The following is a 22,443-nucleotide window of genomic DNA, read 5'->3' as shown; positions in this document are numbered from 1 at the left end:
TTATAAATATGTGTTCCCTGAGTGTGAGCTGCAAGATGGTGAAATGGGGACATTTTACATGAAAGCATGAATTTTTTCTAACCCAAACCTGGTACACGTCTACCTGTATATGCCCATGAAAGAAAAACACAGTGATAACTAGGTATAAATTACCTATTGGATAGAGATGAAAATATGTAATCATGCATTGCTTGACATGAATAAAGAAACATGTTTATTTGTGTGTGGTGGTTGAAGAAAACATGTCTGATAAACTGATTTCACTTTATTTTGTCTCTGAGACTTCTGATATGCTTACTCACATTTTATATTACAAACATTGAGGGACTTAATGAAATTTGTGCTTGTACAAAATTTATATTATAAAATAAAGTGTAAATTATGAAAGTGGCATGCCCTTTGAACAGAAAAACTGCAAAGTCTATGGGAGACACACGTTGCCACCAGCCGGAGACCATTGTATTAGCATTTCTCTCCTTTGTATTATTCTGTACAAGGAGAATATCTTACAAATATATACAGCTCAACACAGAGTGATTAAATTTCATTGTTTAATATTATAATTTACTTCACCTTTTCCTACTATTAGGGTGGTACCTAGTTTTTTTCCAATTATAAGTCTAAAACAGAAATATCATTTTACATACATCTTGGTTTGCATTTCAGATATCTCCCCAAGAAACTAATCCCAGAAATGGAATTTATTAGATCCAATGAAGTGAACATTGTAAAGACTTATGATACATAGAGATAAATTATTTTCCATGAAGGTTGGACCTATTTTTAGTGTAGACTGAATTAAATGAAATCTGATGTACTTTGCCCCGTCCTGAAACCAGTGACATCCAATTCAAAGCCAGGCTCTCCCTAGCTGCTGTGCACAAGGCTTCCGGGCCAGGTCCAGTGAAGTTCTTCATTTGCATAACACCACCTTCTTTGTTCATCCTTTTAAATTTAGATGATTTCCCCCTCCCCCCCTGCAGCAGGCATACAGTTCAGTAGTTTGTGTATTCTAAAAGAAATGATGACTAAATTGATTGTTTAAGCAATATATTTTCAACCAGCATTCTTAGTTTTGCACTAAGGAAAAAAAAACCTGAAATTTATTTTCAGAAAAAAAAAAAGAGGGGGCTGGAGCGATAGCACAGCAGGTAGGGCGTTTGCCTTGCACGCGGCCGACCCGGGTTCGATTCCCAGCATCCCATATGGTCCCTCGAGCACTGCCAGGGGTGATTTCTGAGTGCAGAGCCAGGAGCATCGTCGGGTGTGACCCAAAAAGCAAAAAAAAAAAAAAAAATTTGGGCAGAAGTATTAGTATAGCAGGGAGGGTGCTTGCCTTACGTGCTGCTGATCCGGGTTCTATCCCCAACATCCCATATGGAATAATTCCTGAGTCAGGAGTAAGCTCTGGCTGAGCACCACTGGGTGTGGTCCTACCCCCCCTTCAAAAAAAATGGGGGTGGAATAGGGCTTTGAAAGTACTTATATGCCCTTGTCTGGTCATCTCCCAGCATTGCTGATTTTAAAGTTTTGTGTCTAGCGACTCAGTTCTTCAAGTATTTGGTTATGTGCAGAGTATCTGAGCCCTCTCTCTTCCTCTGGTGAGGGTGTATCTCTGTGATCTGAGGCCTGTGTGCAGAGAACTCCCCTTATAGCTCCTTCACGCATCTGGGTGCAAGGGATTCTCAGCTGATTGTCACCTGGTGATGAGTTGCCTGAGAGTGCTTCCTGTGGCGTCCCTTAAGTACTGACTCCAAGACCCGAGAGTTGCTTTAATCGTTCATACCCATTTCACAGAACTTCTGTTTCTGAAAAGCAAAACCAAAACTAGACTTTGCAGACAGTTCTTTTCTTCTTTTTTTGTTTGGGGTATTTCCATCGGTGCTAACGGCTTACTCCTGGCTCTGTGCTCAGTTTACCTTATTTGGTACTAGGTATTGAACCAGAGTCGGTAGACATGCAAGGTAAGCATCTCCAACTCTGCTTGCTCTCTCTCTCTCTCTCTCTCTCTCTCTCTCTCTCTCTCTCTCCTTTCCTTTCCTCTCTCTCCTTTCCTTTCCTCTCCTTTTCTTTCCTCCTTCCCCTTCCCCTTCTCTATCTCTCCCCTCCCCTTCCTCCTCTTCCCTTCTCTCCTTCCTTCTTTCTTTTCTTTGTTCTTTTCCTTTTCTTTTCTTTTCTTTTCTTTTTTCTTCTCTTTCCTTTTTTCCTTTCTTTTATTTCCTTTCCCTTTCTTTTCTTTTCTTTTCTTTTCTTTTTTCTCTTCACCTGTTCAGGCTTAGGTTGACTCCTCATCAGAGGAAGGAGAGAGTGAATGCTGTTGTGAAGTCAGAGCAGGGCTTCTTCTGGGAACTTGGCCCAGCCTTGACCAGGGCTGTTGGTGTTGACTACTTGGTGATGATGGACTGATTTTTCTTTGCTTTGCTTTTGGGTGCTTTTGTTTGTTTTTTGGTTTGGGGCCACACCCATCAGTGTTCAGGGCTTACTTCCTGGCTCTGCACTCAGGAATCACTCCTGGTGGGCTTGGGGGACCACCTGAAGTGTCCATGCAAGGCAAGCACTCTAACCTACCCACTGTACTCTCTCCAGTCCCTGATTTTTCTTAAAGGGGAGTCCTGTGAAAAGGCGGGAGCCTGAGGCTGAGGGAGTGATGCTCAAGAAGTTTATCAGCCTTAAAAGTCCTTGCCTTTGTCTAGAAAGGCACCTGTGTACTTGGTGACCTTTATTTTATTTAAAATAGATCTTCTCACTCTATTTCAAAGTGGTTTACAACACTGTATTAAATAGAACTTCTTTACTAGGAACACAAATATCAGTGCTCCACTCCCAGTGCCTGCCATTACCAAAGATATTTGCTGTGTTATATATAAAACTACATTTAGCTACCAATTTTATTGTCATTGTGGAAAATTGCACAAACTGGTATATGTAAGTGAATAATTTTACATATAGTTAGTGTCTTTTCTGATTAAGAAAGTCTTTAAAAAACATATTAATTATGCATCTTATATATCCTATGTGGCAAAAACAGCTTTGTGAATAGAGACCTGCCAGTTGTTTAGTTAAAATAATAGAATGCAGCTGTGATTTTTTTAATGTAATCAGGGGGTGGGGAGAAGGAGGCGCAGCATATCTGGAAGAGCTATTTTTATTTTTTTAAAGGGGGATCAAATTAATGTCTTGGATTTGTGGAGGGAAGAGCCCTTAACCACACAAATGTGTGGCACACTGTGGCCTGAAGGTTGATGCTTTTTCTAATGTTTTAGGTCAAGGCTCTCCAGTACAGAGGGAAGTAGATAGGAAATGAGGCACTGGGACCACACAGGAAAATACATATCAAAAGAGAGACCTCCCTCTCATTTCTATGGTCAAGGACCAAGGTTAGTCTGTGCACACCACATCCTGCTCTTGATACTATGCATTCCATCCTCCTACATATGATATTTAATACATATTTAATAATATATTTTATAATATATAATATAATGTTTAATAATATATAATATATACATATATAATATTCCCTCTTACCTCTATATATCATGAGTGAGATCATCTAGTATTTGTCCTGCTTCTGACTCACTTCACTTCACTTCACATGATATTCTCTAGTTCCACCTAAGTTGCAGTGAAATGCATGATTTCATCATTCCTTGCAGCATGAAATTCGAACTAGAACAACTAAACTTAAAAAATGTGCCTATCAAGGCAGCAGGCTCTGGGATGGAAGGAACTGGGGCATATTGATGTAGGGAAGTTTACACTGGTGATGGGATCAGTGTTGGAGCATTGTATACCTGAGACTCAGCTGTGAATGACTATGTAAATCATGGCTCTTTCATAAGTATTAAATAATACATACACATAAGTATATATATATATATATATATATATATATATATATATATATTTACGAGAGTTCCCCTTCCCGCTAGAGTCATCATTGAAACTCCTGCACATTTAAAGTTGCTAGGTTTGTAAAACTGAAGCAACCCCACCCCCGGTAGCTTAGCACTGACTGTGAAAGAAATGTTTTTTGTTGTTTGTTTAATTTAGTCACTGTGAATTACAAAATTAATCTATAGTGTTTTACCTGCCACTTGGAAGTAAAGTGGAATATTGTCTGCTCAAGAAAACGCTTTGTTTTGGCATTATTTTCCCAAAGGGTGTTTGACTTTTCTGGAAAATCCCATCTGTGTTCAGGCATTGTGGGGTCCTGGGGCTGCGGGTGGTGGCTTTGAACGAAGGCTTTGCAAAATCTGCATGAAAATTGGGAATTGTCCAAGTAATGTGCCGTTTAAGAACTCACTCTTTATGCCTTTTGTGTTTAGATCAATAAAAACTTAAATCCTTTCCCCAGTTTAGTAACAACCTATTCTAAAGCATTATATTCCCCCTAATCTTCTCAAGTTCTGGTTGTACAGTTATCCATTTTCAATGATATTCATTTTAAAAGGTTAACAAACGAGAAACTAAACCAACCATACAAATAACAGCCCAAAGAACACTTTCCAAAATGTGTTGCCGCTGTGCCATTTCAAATTTAATATTCATGCGGAGGAAAGCGAAAGGCCACCAAACCAGGTGGATAAAATAGTACTGCATTTTATGACTCGTTCTTAAATGAAATCTCTTAAATATTGCTAATGAAGCCCGCTCTCCCCATCGCCTGGTGCTGCGCCCTTTCTGCGGCTTCAGTTCCATTTCCCTGTCTAGCAATTTGCCCCAGGCCCCTATTAAATGAATTATCACGGCCCCTAAATCATCTCTGCGGGGGTTTCCTCTAATCCCATCAAGACACTTACACTCCCTTTCTTCCCTCTGGTGACATAATGAATTATTATTTCATGGGGAGCTGTTAAAGAGGCCCCTTTGGAAGAATGGAATGTGCGTCCGGGCGTGGGCGGGGATGGGGAGCGAGCGGGACTGCAAGGCAACCGGATGGGTCCCAGCGCCCGGGGCTGCTGCCCCGGGTCTGATGGGGACAAAGCCAAGCGCCCACCGACAGCCCTGCTCCCCCCTCCCCGGGGGTGGGGTATGCTTGAGGTGGGGGGTTGGCTGGCAGCTCCCATTGCGCCTGCTCTGCAAGCGGCTGGGAGCCCCGGAACGCAGGGCAAAGAGAGAATATAAATGTTTTCCCTAACTGGAGGAAACACCGTACTCACAAACCACTTGCGGAATAGATTAAGCTAATTTATTAAACACAGTTTGCCTGGTGACTGAGCTGAACTGAGTAATGATTTGCTCCCCCCCTTTCCTTTTACTTAAGAAAAAAAAAAATAAAAGCAAACCACAGAGGAGGTCAGGGGCCACAGAGGCACAGTGGCCCGGGTACCGGGGCCGTGGCTGGCGACGGCTAAGGCAGTGTGTGCGGCCTTGGGTGGAGTTTAGACGGGAGCAGTGGTGAAGCTTTGCAGCGCCAGCCTCCTGCCGCCCAGGCCCTCAGGCAGCCTCCCAGGGGTCCCCCTGGGGAAGAGGAAGGCTCCAGAGCCTGTTGCTCTAGACCAGGTCTTTCTGGTGTTTTGTATCTCGGGCGCTGCTCTCAGATCACAGCCCCCAGCCCTGCTGGGACTTCTGAGAGCCAGGTCACATCAAACCGTTTGTTCCTAGGAGAACCCAGTAGATTGAGGAAGCTTAATGCCAGAGGAGGCTCAAAGGAGCGGTGTTCTCAGCAGTGTCTTGACTAGGCTTCCTTCATGTTTTTGTTTGTTTGTTGTTTGGGGACACACGGGATGGTGCTGGTAGTGCCAGGTGTGGAACCCTGAGCCTCTCATTTGCAAAGCACGCTCATTAGCCCGTCGGGCTCTCCCCCAGGCCAAGTGCTCCTCATGCCTTAATATTTTGTAACAGCCATTTACTGTCCGAAAAGATGGATTATTAGAAAATACAGTCTACTCAAACATCATTAACAAAGTAACAGAACAGGTCGGGAGGGAGAAAGAAAGAGAGGGAAGGTTTTGCCAACCTTGTCGTCAATGTACCTGATGGATTCTGGTCTGACATTGAGGTCTTTAAGCCATTTTAATCTGACTTTTGTGCAGGTGTTAGGTAGAGGTCTGAGTCCTTTTTTTTTTTTCTTGCGTGTAGCTGTTCAGTTTTGCCCAGCACCATTTGTTAAAGATGCTTTCCTTGCTCCACTTCACATTTTGGCAAAACTCTCCATGACATTGAAGCTAAAGGTATCTTTAAAGGCGACACACCACTAGCTAAGCAAGTGGAAACAGATATAAACAAATGAGCTGGACCGATAGCACAGCGGGTAGGGTGTTTGCTTTGCATGCAGCTGACCTGGGTTCAATTCCTCTGCCCCTCTCAGAGAGCCTGGCAAGCTACCGAGAGTGTCTCGCCCACACAGCAGAGCCTGACAAGCTACCCATGAAGTATTCAATATGCCAAGAACAGTAACAAGTCTCACAATGGAGACGTTACTGGTGCCCGCTCAAGCAAATAGATGAGCAACGGAATGACATTGACAGTGACAGTGGGACTACCTTAAACTGAGAAGCTTTTGCAACTCAAAAGATACAGTGATCAGAATATAAAGATAGTCTACAGAACAGGAAAGGATATTCACCCAATACCCATATGATGGGCTGGAGCAATAGCACAGCAGTAGGGCGTTTGCCTTGCATGCAGCTGACCCAGGTTTAGTTCCTCTGCCCCTTTTGGAGAGCCCGGCAACATATTGAGAGTATCTCGCCCACATGGCAGAGCCTGGCAAGCTACCCATGGTATATTCGATATGTCAAAAACAGTAACAAGTCTCACAATGGAGACAGTACTGGTGCCTGCTCGAGCAAATCGATGAGCAACAGGATGACAGAGATAGTGACAGTGACATCTGCACTGTTTATGACAAATGACAGTGCAGCACTGTTTACAGTAGCCAGAATCTGGAAAAAAACCCAAGTGCGAAGAACAAATGACTGGTTAAAGAAACTTTGGTACATCTATACAATGGAATACTATGCAGCTGTTAGAAAAGATACTACACTTGATCTTAGCCAAAAGGCCGAGAAGTGATGCTGTTAGAAAAAATGTCACTGTCACTGTCATCCCGTTGCTCATCGATTTGTTCGAGCAGGCACCAGTAACATCTCTCATTGTGAGACTTATTGTTACTGTTTTTGGCATATCCAATACGCCACAGGTAGCTTCCCAGGCTCTGCTGTGCAGGCGCGATACTCTCGGTAGCTTGCCGGGCTCTCCAAGAGTAGAAAAAATGAAGTCATGAAATTTGTATATAGATGGATCAACATGGAAAGTATCATGTTAAGTGAAATGAGTCAGAAAGAGGGGTATAGGCATAGAAAGATTGCACTCATTTGTGGAATATAAAGTAACAGAATGGGAGACTAACACTCAAGAACAGTAGAGATAAGTACCAGGAGGATTATACCAGGGCTTAGAAGCCGGCCTTGCATGCTGGGGGAAAAGGCAGCTCAGACAGAGAAGGGACCAGCAAGTAAAGTGCGCTAGGAGGGCCCGTTTGGGATGGGAGATGCAGGCTGAAAGTAGACTATAGACCAAACATGATGGCCACTTAATACCTCTACTGCAAACCACAACACAACACCCACAAGGAGAGAGAGAGAGAGAGAGAGAGAGAGAGAGAGAGAGAGAGAGAGAGAGCAAAAAGGGTAGGGTGGGGGGAGGACAGGGTGGGGGTGGTAGGAAGGATTCTGGGACCATTGGTGGTGGAAAATGGGCATTGGTGGAGGGATGGGCACTGGACCACTGTATAACTTAAATGCCAGCACGAAAGTATGTAAGTCTGTAACTGTACCTCACTGCGATTCACTAATGAAAAATTTTTGAAAAATGGATTAAAGACAAAAAAAGGGAAGAAGGAAGAACAAGATCATCTGATTATAGATGAAAGAAAAAAGAACAAATACCATACATGCATATTTCTCCATTATGACAACTACAGAATAAGGTAGTTAAATAATTGTACCACTTTCTAACTTAAGAGAAAGTTATTCAATTGGTTATTTTGACCCTTTCTGCTTATGTATGATTAGCTCTTTAAAATGGCTGCTTGCTCATATGGGGTAGAATCACTCCTGTATGATAGCTGAGCACTGCCAGAGGTACAGTGGGGAGAATGACATACTGTGAACTGCACTGTTCTCAGTAACTTGATTCTCTAAGATCACAGCTTCTCACAGTGGTTAGGAAATTCTATGTATGTTGAAACTACAAACAAATACTTTAAACTCTTATGTAAATGGAATTAGAGGTAATTACCCACAACTTCTGCAGTTTTATGACTATTCAATAAAATATTTGAATTGTTCCAAGGAACCTGGAATGTTTCTTTGGTTGGAAACACATTGCCTTCTCTAAGCAAACACCATGCCCTTAAAGATGTGTTGGTCTGGGGCCAAAGCAATAATTGGCAGGTAAAGTGCTTGGCCTTGCACATGGCCCACCCAGGTTCAGTCCCAGCATGGTATGTGTTGCCCAGAGTCTGCCAGGAGTGATCCCTGAACACAGAGTCAGGAGTAACCCCTGAGACCACAAGGTGTGGCCCAAACACCAAACAAAAAAAGATGTCTTGGTCTGCTTTAACATGGGTATCTTGAAACCTAATTATGAACCCTGTATCAAATTCTTATTTTCTGAATTCCAAATCTATGATCTATAGTGGGAATCCTGAGGGGAGGCTCATAGAGTTGAAAGAACTTAACCAGAACTGTCTAAAAGAGTCTTTTGGCTACAGATCTTTCGGCTCACTCAAGTGTCCATATATATATATTCCAGTTTTGGTTTCTTTTGGTTTCATTTGGGTACCAGGACAATGTTTGCCTTTTTTATTTTTGGTCTGGAAAGTGTACCTAAAGTTACTTTAGCTTTTGGGTAGCTCTATGATGTTGTTTACTTCACTGAACTTTCAGTAAGAAAAAGCCCTCATTCCAAGTTTCTTGTTTTTTGTCAGATTTTCCACCTCTGTACTTGGCAGTTAAGGTTCTGTGTATAAGTGTAGGAACTTTACTGTTAAATGCCTTCTTTAACGTGGAGTTTATTCTTTTTTCTTTCCTTTTTTCCTTTTTAATGCCTCTAATTTGCCTCCCGCCTCCCCCCTCTCCACTTCCCTTCCTTTATTGATGTTGCTGCAATAATGGGGGGGAGGTGTCACACACACACATGGCTGTAGTGCCCATGGGGTCACTCACACCTGGCTGTATGGAAATCACTGTGCATGGAAATCACTTGCAGTGCCGGGGACGTAGAACTGCCAGGATTATGCTTAGCATACGCAGTTGGCATATGGCCTCACACAAGGCAGGTGCTTTAGCCACTGAGTCATCTTCTGGTCCCAGCTGGTCTTTTTTCTCAGTCTGCCTGGGTTTTTAGTTTTGATTTTGGGGCCACCACTAGCAATGCTTGAGGACTCTTCCTGACTCTGTGTTCAGGAATGACCCCAGGTGATGCGCAGAAGACCATTTGCAATGCTAGAGATTGGACCAGGGCCAATCACATGCAAAGTAAGCGCCTTACTCCCTGCACTACATCTGTGGTCCACAGCTGAATTTTTTAGCTAGGAATAACCCTTCTCTCTTAGAGAATTTATGGTAGTAAGGGTAACTGCCAAGCAGGGGGGTGTTTCATATATTCCTGGAAGGATATACATATGTCCTGTGCTTTACAACAGTTCTCTAAGATAGAAACCCCATCTTCCATCAAGAAATGAGAAATACTCAGAGAGGCTGTGTGTTTTATCCCAAACACAGGTTGACCGATTTTCATAGCCCAGAGTTGTTTCACTTCATAGCACTTTGTGTCTCTTTAAAAATCTATGAATGTGAGTGGTATAACCTGGCATCACAACACACCAAGCTTTATCTCTCATTTAGGAAGACAAGACAAAGTGAGCATAGAGATATGGAGCTTTTCCAAAACAAGAAGGCTGGGGTGAGCGCTCTCACTGACTTCTCCAGAACAAACATAGGTAAAAGATGGACTCTTGGCAATGTAGTAGTAGACCATGAGTCTCAAGCAGTGAAACCTCAGAGAAAGGTTTGGCATGTTTTTGGGCTATAAAATTGTAGAGTCAAAATACATTTGTAGAACAGAATCTGTCACTAAATCACAATTAGGTTACTAAGTTAAATTAATCTTGCAGAGTTGGAGAGATAGTACAGCAGGTAGGGTACTTGCTTTGCACACGGCCAACCTGGGTTTAACCCCTGGTATCCCATATGTTCCCTCAAACACCGCCCGGAGTAATCCCAGAGCATCACCAGGTGTGACTTTCTTCCAAAATAATTATTTCAGCCTTGGACTGCATAAATGTTGTATATATATACATATATATGTTAATTTTGGGGGGTGGAGGGTGGGGATTGTATTTGGGCTTTCAGGGCTGCACCTGTGATATTTTGGGGGGATCATGTGCCAGGGATCTAACCTGGGTTGTGTACGTGTGCCACCTCACTACTGTACTATCTCCCAACCCCATTAAGGAATACAATGTAATGCTGAGTAGGATATAGGGTTCCACAATTGTTTGTGGTTTGGGTTTTCTGCTTTTTGGGGGTCTTGTTATCTTATTTTAGGCCACTCTTGGTTTTGCTTAGTCACTCCTGGTGGGCTCAAGGAACTATATGGGATGCTGGAATTGAACCTGGGTCGACTACATGCAAGGCAAGTGCCTTACCTGCTGTACCATCGCTTTGTCCCCAGGTTCCACAATTGGGTGATAAGTTTTTGTTATAAGAAATGTTCCTGGATCCTGAAATAAAAAATAATCAATCAAGGTCTTATTGAGACTCTTATTGGCCTCATCCCTACACTGACTTCCTATCCTTAGACAGCTCTGAACGCAGGCACACAAGGAGAATTTGGCCCCATTGTTGCTGGGGGCCCTGGATCACAAGGGATCATCCTGAGGACCACACAGTCTAGCATTGCAGAGCCTTCTCGGCCCCAGAGAGTGGGGGTTCTCATTATAAGGGCTTACATGAGCTCAGAACTCCAGGAAAAAGTGGGCCCTGGTCCTCAACTCCCTACCCAAGGGCATTGAGAGATGAAAATTTTCCTTCCAACATGCTAGCTCTGTGTGCCTCCTCTAATCACCTGAAAGAAAAGTCTGCGGACCTGGTCACAAAACCCAGGGCATTTCAATGTCTTGATGATTTATTACCAAGGCAAATGAAAATATTGCCGACCACGATATCATTTATCATGTAATTACATCTCATGCTGGGAGATAACGTACCAAACACTGAAGCAAAGGAAAAAAAGTATGTCTTTCACTCTGGGCCTCAGTTTCCAGTCCTGCAGGGGACTCTCAGTCTGGGATGTGCAGGATCTTCAAAGTCTTCTCCAGAACTGACCTTCAAGCATCTCTGACGCCTAAGGAGCCACTGGCTGCCATGGGACTGTCTTTCTAGGGTTCACGGGGAGAGGCTTCTGTCGGCACCTGAGACGTCCTAGCCTCTCTCACCCACACGTTCCCATCCTTAGAAATGGAGGGGCCAGTACCAACTTCTTAGGGTTATTGTGGTGCTTTTTTAAGACAACAACCTCTGGAAAGGAAATCACACTCAAAGTATATTAACTCTTATTAGACATTTTTCAGTACATATTTCTGTTGTAGCTTTGTTTTTGCTTTTCTTGCTTAAGCCCCTCCACACCCCATCTTTTCTTGTCTTCTCCGACTCTTACCACCACATCAACTATCTTTTTGTGGGGTTTGAGAGAACACACCTATCACTGCTTAGGGTTTACTTCTGGCTTTGCTCTCTAGGGTCATTCCTCCCAGAGCTCAGGGGACTAACTGGGGTGCCAGGGGTGATGGAATCCAGGTCAGCCACATGCAAGACAAGCACCCTGCCCATTGTACTATCACTGAGGCCCCTACATCAAATATCTTTGAGATCTAAACTTTAAAGGAGAGGTCTGGTGATGGCTCAGTGGCTAAATGTGTCTGCCTTGCAAGCATGAGGTCAAGAGTTCAGTACCTAGAGAGACCCACATGAGCCTCTGATCCCAGAAGCTCTGCTCTTTGGGACCACCTGCACCCCGACTGAGTGTAAGATACTTGTGCCCTCCTCAGTCAGGTATGTGCGAGCCCCACAATTAAAAATGTAAGAGCACTGCAGCTAGAAGGTGTGTTTGAGGCAGCACCCTCCCCTACCCCAACGAGGAGCACAACCAGAACTAGAATGTACACAGGTAGCATCACCAAGACCCCCCTGAACACCACAACCAAGGGCATGTTCCACCCTGGGTCATCGCAACAACACGAGGGACAGGAGGGGGTCTGGGGAATGTTAAAGAACATAGGGATGAGGAATCAGATCTCAAGTTCAAGAATGAGCAATCTTAGGGCCAAATCCTAAATGGCACAGAAATTGTAATGAATGTCTTTTGCTTAAGAATACACAAGGTCACTTCCAGGCAGAGTCAGGGTCCTGGTTGCCATAGTTGACATGGCTTGGTTGGTTGACAGCACTTCCTAGTCCAGAGGGTGTTCTGATCCCCACACATTTGATGTGAATATTTTTCCTTGCTGTGCAAATCCATTGCATTTGTACTATCAGGAATCCAGAAAATAGGCCTGGGTTCCTGATGTCCTTTAGTTTTATCTTTCAGACCAATGTGTCAGCCACTTGATATAATATATGTATGATACACTATAGTATATGTGTAATAAAAATGCCTGTTTATCATTTACAGATCCAAACACTGAATGTGTTATTATTACCATGATATATTTTGTAGTATAATATATGTAAAACATAGGCCAGAGAACTAGTCAGCAATATGAACAAATTGGAAAAATTTGGAAAAAAATCTCAGAGTTGTTGTCTGAGCTGCTCATTACATCATTCTCTTCCCTCTACTCCACCCTGATAACTGTGTTAAGCTTCTGACTCCAACATCAATCATCAAAAATTAAATTATGGTCCCTCATGCTTTCCCATCATGAATGTTTTCTCCCCTCTCTCCTTGGTTTCATATAGGCATTCTGATTGCTTGTAATAAACATAAATTTTAGGTTTATATTTTACAAACTATTTTGTCAAAAATTTATTTACATGTCTTATTATTTAAATAAACAATAATTTTAACATAAAATTTATGTCTTATATTAATTTTCCTTTGTAGGTAGAAATGAAGATGGTGAGGCCTAGAAACCCACTGAAATGGACATGAAGTGCCCCTCCCAGAGCACCCTTCTTCCACTTCCGATAGATCAAGGTCCTCATTCCTACATACTCAGATCCTTCCCCAGAAATCATCTGCCAAAGACCCAGAGTTCCACTGCATTCCAGGGCCAACCCCCACCTACCAACTGGGCATCCTGAGGCACAAAGGAGAAACTACTCTGCAGGAACCCTGAGCTCAGAGCTCTCAGTGGGCTGGGTCCAGGCCTTGTGGTGACCCCTGGGCAGCTCAACTCTTCCCCATTCCTGTTTCCTTATTTCTCCTCATCGGGACTTCAAGAGTTTCCTTTTGAAGACCTCCTGCAATATAGCTTAGAGTCTGTTTCCTTGGAAGCCTGACCTATCACACTTATGCTAAAAATACCAGAGAGAGTAGAAGGAATATAAGTAGTTTAGTGTGAGAACTCTGAGTCCTATTTCAACGCCCCCACCTTACAAGACTATGATATTCATTGGGCAAAAATAGCTAAGAACTTCACAGAACATGAAAAATAAATATATGAAATTTATTTAATAAATAGAAAAATGCATTTTAGAACTTTCTTTGTATCATAAAAATTACCAAAATCTCACTTAATATTAGATTTGTCAGGCTAATGAGATAGTATAGGGGTTAAGGTGCTTGCCTTGCATGCGGCAGATCCTGTTTAATTCCCAATCATTGCATAGGGTCCCTCAAGCCCTTCCAGGAGTAAACCTAAGCACGCAGCCAGGGTAATCCTTGACCACCGCTGAGTGTGCCCTCCCCCCAGACAAAACAAAAATGTAAATTTAAGGCTGTGTATAGACCTGTTTGTTTTCAGTGATGGACTCCTAAAATATAATGCTTAATGCAAGTTATTTCATTTGAAAAAAAATTAATTGTAAAAGACCAAACCTGTGAAAAAGATGCATTGGTACCTTGAAACATTTAGTACTGTGTTTTTGGAAGTTGACATGTCTAGCATATAGCAAATGCCACCTTTTTGTGTTGATTGAATCTGGGGCAACCAAGAAAAGGAAAAATGGGTATCCACTTAGAAGATGAAGACACTAAAAATGTTTGTCTCAGTTCACTGGAACATACACTCCTCATTAGAGCTATAATTTTTTTGTGTTTGTTTTAGGATCACACCTGGGAGTGCTCAGAGCTTATTTCTGGCTCTATGCCCAGGGATTAATCCTGGCAGATTCCAAGGGACCATATGGGTGCTAGGGATGGAACCTGGGTTGGTAGTATGCAAGACAAATGCCCTACCCACTGTGCTACCTTTCTGGCCCCAGGGTTATAATTAAATTTATCTCACAATAGCATTCAGTGACTATTTTACTTACTACATAGTCATAGTAATAATTATCATAGTAATTTATTTCCCTTCAGACAGGATATATACATCAAAATAGGAAATTAACCTCTTTTTTCCTTAAAAACAGACCTTAGCTCTTTAGAAATTAACATGTACATACTATTGTTTAAAATGTTAGCCAGGGATGTGTCTCAATGGTAGAGTGAATGCTTCACCTGGATTCAATTCCTGGTATACTCATGCATGCACACACTCACACACACTAAGTTATTTATATTTTATAAAGAAAAACTCTACAATGTGAAAGTAAATGGAATAAAAAGTTAAAAATTCCTTCTGTGGGATAATCAGTATCTTTAGTTTGTTTTCATACCTTTTTCTATGCACAATGTAGCTGCTCTTGGTTAAATATACACCAAACAGATGTTTTCTGTATTCCTCCATTAATAGGATCAGGCTATAAAGATTAATTTGTAAATAGCAGCTTTTGAAACCCGTTTAACTCAGCTACACTGCACTGTTTCAACCACTCTGTAAGAACTAAATTAAATTTGTATTGAATTTAAGTTTGTTAATTGTTCTTGGGGATCATACTGCTTTTCTAGGTCTAATAAAGTAACAATGTCCATTTTCTGATATAATTGCTTATCTTTCTCAAAGTGCAGAATATTGCTTTATTACTTGGGCAATTTAGTGAGTCAGACTTCAGAAATAATTCTTTTAAAAATCCCAGAAAACAAAATTCCATTCTAAGCCCATTCTCAAACTGACATCAATTTTCTTTGCCTTACTATTAGTTTTGATATTACCCTGCCTTCTGCATGAATATGTATGTGTGTTGTTGTTGTTGTTGTTGTCTTAAAGTATTAGGGGAAGAAACACCTTGTTTCAACCCTCAATTTTTGTTTAGGTTTGCTTCCAAATCCAGGCAACCTTTTTCAGCAGCAAAGGTCTTCTCTCCTGCTCCATCACTAGTCTGTAAAGTGAATTGCAAAAAGCTACCAAAGTCTGGCTACATCCTCATAGTGACTGTTTAAACCCATTACTTTCTCTTTTAATCAAATCACTGTTGTGTCAAAATATACGATTCTCTCCATGAATCTCCCTGGCTTGTTACAGGTCACCGGTTGCACCTTGAAAATGTTTGCTCTCCTAAGCGTCTTCTCTCCAGCCTCCAGCTAAATTGCTCCGACTAAGCTCGATCATTTCTCTATACACATAGAACCCTAATTAATATAAACATAATGGCAAAGAGAACCTGTGCTTTTTGGAGAGGACAGGAAAATGCCTGGTCAGTAGGCATGTGAGTATTTGAATTATGGCAAAATGAACGCTTAGACAAGATGTATTTAAATTACATTTAAAAAAAAACAAACTCTAAAAAAAATCCCTAATCCTTAAATTACTGGGAGATTTCAACCTTTATTCTCCTCTGCCCTAAGAAGCATTTTATATAAAGCCACCAGAGGGCTGGTCAGGGAAATAGTAATTATGTTTAAACAGCCAACACTTTGCTAACATAAAATATTTGTACAGGCTCTTAAACATGAAGTTAAGTGCCAGGGGCGATTTTCATTGTTTAATGTATTAAGTAAATAAAAATGTATCTAAGATGTGGACACACAATTAGTTTTGAGTTATTTATCCTGGAGTTTGTATGGTTTAGAAAAACTCCATCTTCTTGGCTGCTGCTGTCCTAATGCATTTAACTTCAGCCATCAGCTATGATTAAACACCTGCTGTTGTGGGGAAACAAAGCTCACTAATCCAATATGTATTTCTGACATCTTAAATATCACCCAGTCCCCTGACATCAGGCACAGCTTTTCAGCGGGATGGAATTCCAGAGCATATTTTTCTAATTTATGGATGGACAATAAATCAAAATTAAGCCTTGGGCAATGAAATATACATCAGTGTGGAATGAACTGACTGCAAACGAGGACCTGCACAACTGAGGGAAAGGCTGTGTTAATGGAATCTTAAGCTGCAAACCCTGAAGTGAAAATTAAGGAAGTTTATTTCACATTGTGTCCCTATAAAAACAAAAGGCAGAGATGAGAAAAGAGGAGTTTTCTCTTTCTCATGCCATAACACCAGCGGAACACATTTTGATGCAAGCACTCATTGTTTCTGGGATGATTGCGAGAGACTTATTTTTGAAAACTCAGTCTCCACTGTCCTTTTAGTTATTTTCAAGATTTAAGGAGGGCTTGAAGTGCCTAGTTGCAGTTCCAGTTGTGCTCTTCTGGAAGAGTGAACAAAGGCCATTGCAGTCTTCAGTTTCTCCTGGGAAAAGGTCAACCTTCCCCCACCAGGCAGGCGGACCAGGGTGGGTTGGGAGCTGTCCAGTGCTGAACAAATCTTTCTTGTACTGACTTGCGCTTGGCACCTGGTGGCAGAGACAGCCTCGGAGCTTTGTTCTCAGAGAGACCCTCTACACCTCCTTTCTAGGGCTACTGCCTGGCTTCTCTCATGCTGCTCTGGCCTCCCTAGACCGATATTCTGTTGGATCAACCCGTATGGCTTGTCCTTTTCACCCTCATCACTCCCAAGCACCATTCATTTTTAACAGAGCCGGCCAGGACTTCCATCATTAGGGATAATGTTTAAGGGCATTCTTAACTGATTTTATTCCTTGAAACTTCACAGTACCTCTATTAATGGGGTACATGGCCAATGTTATTTAAGTTCTAGAGACAGATGCACAGAGCTATAATAATACTGAGCACATGTCTTGGGCTTGAATGGCAATGGTGACATAGGAAAAGATTCCTGCTTACTGCTGCCCAGTTCTAAATCCCCCTAGAGGACAACTTTTTCCACCTCTGGCTGACAAGAATTTCTTCAGATTATTGTTCCTCAGGTACTTTCATCCATGAACATATTTTTTAATTTAGATCCATAAGTTACCCTCTTACTGATGTGTATAACACTAATTTTTATAGACTTCCACGTTATTGGGAATGTTTTTAGTGATTGAAATTAACCTAAAAGTAAAGTATGTGATTTAGGAATTTCATGTGTGTATCTTGGAAACACAAACACACCAAAACCATGTTTCCTAGCCCTGACTTGACCTTATGTTTGAAAATTCTAAGTGGAATAATATTTGGGTTAACACTGGTGTCCTATGGAGTCAGTTATTGCTGAGCCTGAGACACACAGCTGCTCTGAAGCTCAAATGAAGTGTATGTCACCTCCACCATTCTAGTGCGCCCATCTTTCTGTATTGACTTTTGTATTTGAACTTTCTTGTTCAAATCCTTAATATAACTCCTTATAGAAAATATGCATCAGTCTGGCAAAAAATCTATTGTTTAAAAATATGACTCAGTGTAAAGCAACTTATCAGTTTTCTAAGAAAAATATTAATTTTTTATAAAAATCATTTCAGAATACCTCTTTTGAATTTTATGATTACAATATTACACAGTAATGTTGGTTATAGTAGTCACAGCTTCCATAAGTTGATGGTCATATTGTAGACCTGTTAGGCTAATTAGCTCAGTAAGTTCTTACTAACAGCCTATGAGGTTGGTTTTGCTGCCACCCTTCATTATGGCTCTGGACAGGAGTCTGGAGAAATGAGTCTTTCATCTAAGGTCACACAGTGATAAAGGGAGCTAAGAGACAAATGGCAGCAGAGTCTGTCCACAGAGCCTGCCTTCCGAGTGTGGCATTATTTTGCAAAAATTGTTCTTACATAAAAGGAAGTTTGATCTTCCATGCTTTAACTTTTCAAACCTGCAGATTAACTTTACCATTATCATCTAGATGGCACATTATAAACCATGGAGGGAAGGACTTGTTGTTGCTTATGGTCATTTTGTCTCATAATTGATTCCAAGCTGATTTATAAAATATTGCATCCTCAGGAACCCAATAGTTCTTCTCTTCATTTTTACCTCAGAGATTTTGTTTAAATTTTTACACAGTATACATGTTTTAAAAGTTCCAGCTACTGTATTTGTAAATATGGGCAAGGCCTTAGAGATGCTGACAAGAGAGAATTTCAACTGTATGAATAAATGAGTTTAAAGCAAATTGCTTTGCTCATGCTTAGGTTAAATAAAACATATGTTTTGACTTATCATTGTCTTCGAAATTCTCACTAAAAGCTTGACATATCAGAAGATTTCGCTTAGATTTTAAAATGTGTATGTTAATCTATGTAATATGTAATAACAGGCTGAAGCAATAGCACAGCGGGTAGGGTGTTTGCCTTGCAGGTGGCCGACCTGGGTTCGATTCCTCCATCCCTCTCAGAGAGCCCAGTAAGCTACTGAGAAGTATCCTGCCCGCACGGCAGAGCCTGGCAAGCTACCTGTGGATTTGGATATGCCAAAAACAGTAACAACAAGTCTCACAATGGAGACGTTACTGGTGTCCGCTCAAGCAAACGGATGAATAATGGGACAACAGTGCTACAGTGCAATATGTAATAATAACATCATATTAATTATACTGTCACATTTATAAAATTAAATAAAAATACAGTGTACAGTATTTTAATAGTAGCATTTCTATTAGAACACTCATGTTTCTCAAAATTAGAAAAGAAAAGAAAAGAAAAGAAAAAGAAAAAACCCAAAAGGCTTAATCTATATGTCTTCTTTGAAGGTTAATATAAAATTATATTCTTTGAAGGTTAATATAAAAATTTATGTTTAAAGTATATATGTATATATATTTTAACAAAATTTAATTGAGAATATAATGTGTATCAGTTATTACCCTAGACATTAAAGAGTTAATACAGAAAAGAGACCTGGCCTTCCTTGAGCAATTTATCTTATAGCTGTGAAGGAGACTCTAGTTCTTGGTTCTTAGAACTATCTATTGGGGCTGGAGTGATAGCACAGCAGGTAGGGCGTTTGCCTTGAACGAGACCAACCTGGGTTTGATTCCCAGCATCCCATATGGTCCCCTGAGCACCACCTGGGGTAATTCCTGAGTGCAGAGCCAGGAGTGATCCCTGTGCATCGCCGGGTGTGACCCAAAAAGAAAAAAAATAAAAAGAAATATCTATTATGATAAAAGTTGAGTAGTATAAAAATATAAAAATAGCTTGCTTCTGACTTAAATAAGAGCTTTTTAAAAACTAATTCCTATAACATTACCTTAAGAAAGTCTTATGTTCCTTGGTATTTTTTTTTAGATTATGTCTTCTTTCCCTCTTGTCTGTAGGCTCAGCTCTTGCTCTTTCCTACTAAGTATTCATATGGAGAATGGTTGATCTATTACTCTAGACTGATTTGTCCTCTTAGGTAAGAATCTCATCAAAGTTTATGTTTAGACTATTCTTTTTTTGTTGTTGCTGTTGCTGAAGTGAAATTTAAATAAAATTAGCAATTTTAAAGAGAGAAATCCATGGGGAAATTGGTTAACCACTTCAGGGGAAAAACAACAAGACCCCTATCTCATACATACACAAAAATCAAGTCAATATTGATTAGAATTAAGATAAAAGGGAAACAAAAAGAGATTATAAACCTCAATATAAGATCTGTATCTACTTGGTACATAGAGGAAAACATAGATAGAACTCTCCACAATATTGATATCAGAGCAGAGGATTCTTCAACAAGACAACCCCACTGGCAAAGAAAGTAAATTAAATAGGAGTACGTCAAATTTAAAAGCTTCTTCACAACTTTGGTACATCTATACAATGGAATACTATGCAGCTGTTAGAAAAGATAAGTCATGAACTTTGCATATAAGTGGATCAACATGGAAAGTATCATGCTAAGTGAAATGAGCCAGAAAGAGAGGGGCAGGAACAGAAAGATTGCACTCATCTGTGGAATATAAAATAACAGAGTAGGAGACTTACACCCAAGAATAGTAGTATATAATGCCAGGAGGTTGGCTCCATAGCTGGGAAGTGGGCCTCACATGTTGGTGGAAAGTCATCCCAGATAGAGAAGGGAACACCAAGTAAAATGAGATTGGAGATCCTGCGCGGGGAGGGAGATGCGTGTTGAAAGTAAACTAGAGACTGAACACGATGGTCACTCAATACCCCTGTTGCAAACCACAACACCCAAAAGGAGAGAGAGAGAACAAATTGGAATGCCCTGCCACAGAGGTGGGGTGGGGTAAGGGGGATGGGGTTGGGGGGGTGGGAGGGATACTGGGTTCATTGGTGGTGGAGAATGGACACTGGTGGAGGGATGGGCTCTCTCGAACATTGCATTAGGGAAAAACAAGCACGAAAGGTGTGAATCTAACTGTACCCTCACTGTAACTCACTAAAAAAATAAATAAATAAAAAATTTTAAAAAGCTTCTTCACAGCAAAAGAAATGTAACCTAAATAAATAGACACCCTTCTGAATGGGAGAAAATATTCACACACATCAGACATCAGACAAAGGGCTAATATCCATGATATACAAGGTATTCACAAAGTTTAAAAGTAAAAGTAAACAACCCTTTAAAAATGGGGAAAGGATCTGAACAGATACTTCCCCAAAGAATACATGAAGATGGTCAACAGGCATATGAAAAAGTGTTCATCATCACTGATTATTAGGAAAATTAAAATCAATTAGCTACCACCTCATACCAATAAGCATGGCCTATAAGAAAAAGAATGGAAACAACCAGCATTGGTGGGAGTGCAGTGAGAAAGGGGCCCTCATTCATTGTTGGTGAGACTGTTGCCTTATTCAGTCTTTATGGAACATGGTGTAGAGACTTCTAAAAAATTAAGACCAGAACTTGTAAATGATCCAGTGATCCCCCTTCTGTGAATCTATTCCACAACCACTAGAACATTAATTATTAAGGACATTTACACACCTATGTTCTTTGCAATCATAGTCATGATTTGCATACAACCCAAGTGCCCAAGAACAAATGTTTGGATAATGAAGTTGTGGTATACCTGCACAATAGAATACTCAGCTGTTGGGGAAAGCACAAAAGCTTGCAATTTGCTTAACCTGGGAGGAACTGGATGGTATCATGCTAAGAGAAGTGAGTCAGAAGGAACAAGACAAATACCATGTGGTCTTCCTCATATGTAGGGAATTTTTAAAAAATAAAACAAGGGAATAGACATTGCCCGATGGAAACGAACCTCGAGGTGGTGTCAGTAGAGCAGTGAACTGAGACTACGAAGGGCAAAGTTGTGGTGGACAAAAGCCTTGCGATAGTTACTGACACTGATGCAGGGAGTGGTAGAGTAGCACTCCAAGTAAAAAAAACCATTATTTGAGACCTAATGTGAACCAGTTACCTCAATAAAAACATAAAGCATATATTCACAAATGAAAGATTCAGCAACATTTAATATAGTATTGTATATGCCTCTCTACATTTTTTGGGGGGTGGAAGGTTGGGGCAACACCTAACAGTGCTCATGGGTGATTCCTGGCTCTGTGCTCTGGTGTGATCTTTGGTTACTGTTGGGGATCAGGTAATTCTAAGGATTTGAAAAAATGTCAGCTGACCTAATGCAAGGCAAATTTTTTATCTCTCATGCTTTATTTTTATCTTGGCAAGAGAAAATATATTCCTATTAATTAATTCCTCCTCTATTTTAATCTTCCTGGGCACTGGCAGCTCCCAATCTGCTTTTTATGTCTATGAAGGTACTAATTCTGGATATCTCAGATTTGACCTTTTGTGCCAGATTTTTTATTAACTTAACATAATGCTTTCTAGGTTCTCTCCCTGTGCTATCTACACGTTCTTCTTTGAGGCTGAATAATATTCTGTTATATGTTTTTACCATAACGAATTTGTCCTATTATCTACTGATGGACACTTTGACTATTTCTACCTTTTGGCTATTTATAATACTGCTATTACAAAACACAAAACAGCATATTTGAGTAACTGTACTCAATTTTGAAAAGATTTGAAGAAAACCTGCAAAGGTAGTATAAGGAGATCCCGTCATCTGCTCCCTGGTTGTAATACTATATGTAACCATGATCAAATATAGAAAACCAATAGTAGTACAGTATT

General features: G+C 40.7%; 1 non-coding gene across 1 annotated transcript; it reads right to left on the bottom strand.

Moving 5' to 3' along the window:
• Positions 1-6,821: 6,821 nt before the first annotated feature.
• LOC129401129 (U2 spliceosomal RNA) lies at positions 6,822-7,021 on the bottom strand. The gene has a single exon (XR_008628119.1). It is a non-coding gene; the product is annotated as a U2 spliceosomal RNA (small nuclear RNA).
• Positions 7,022-22,443: the final 15,422 nt, after the last annotated feature.

The sequence above is a fragment of the Sorex araneus genome, chromosome 1 (assembly GCF_027595985.1).
Source record: "Sorex araneus isolate mSorAra2 chromosome 1, mSorAra2.pri, whole genome shotgun sequence".
In the NCBI taxonomy this organism is placed as follows: Eukaryota; Metazoa; Chordata; class Mammalia; order Eulipotyphla; family Soricidae; genus Sorex; species Sorex araneus.
The sequence above is the reverse complement of the archived record's forward strand: the minus strand, read 5'-3'. Positions and strand labels throughout refer to the sequence as shown.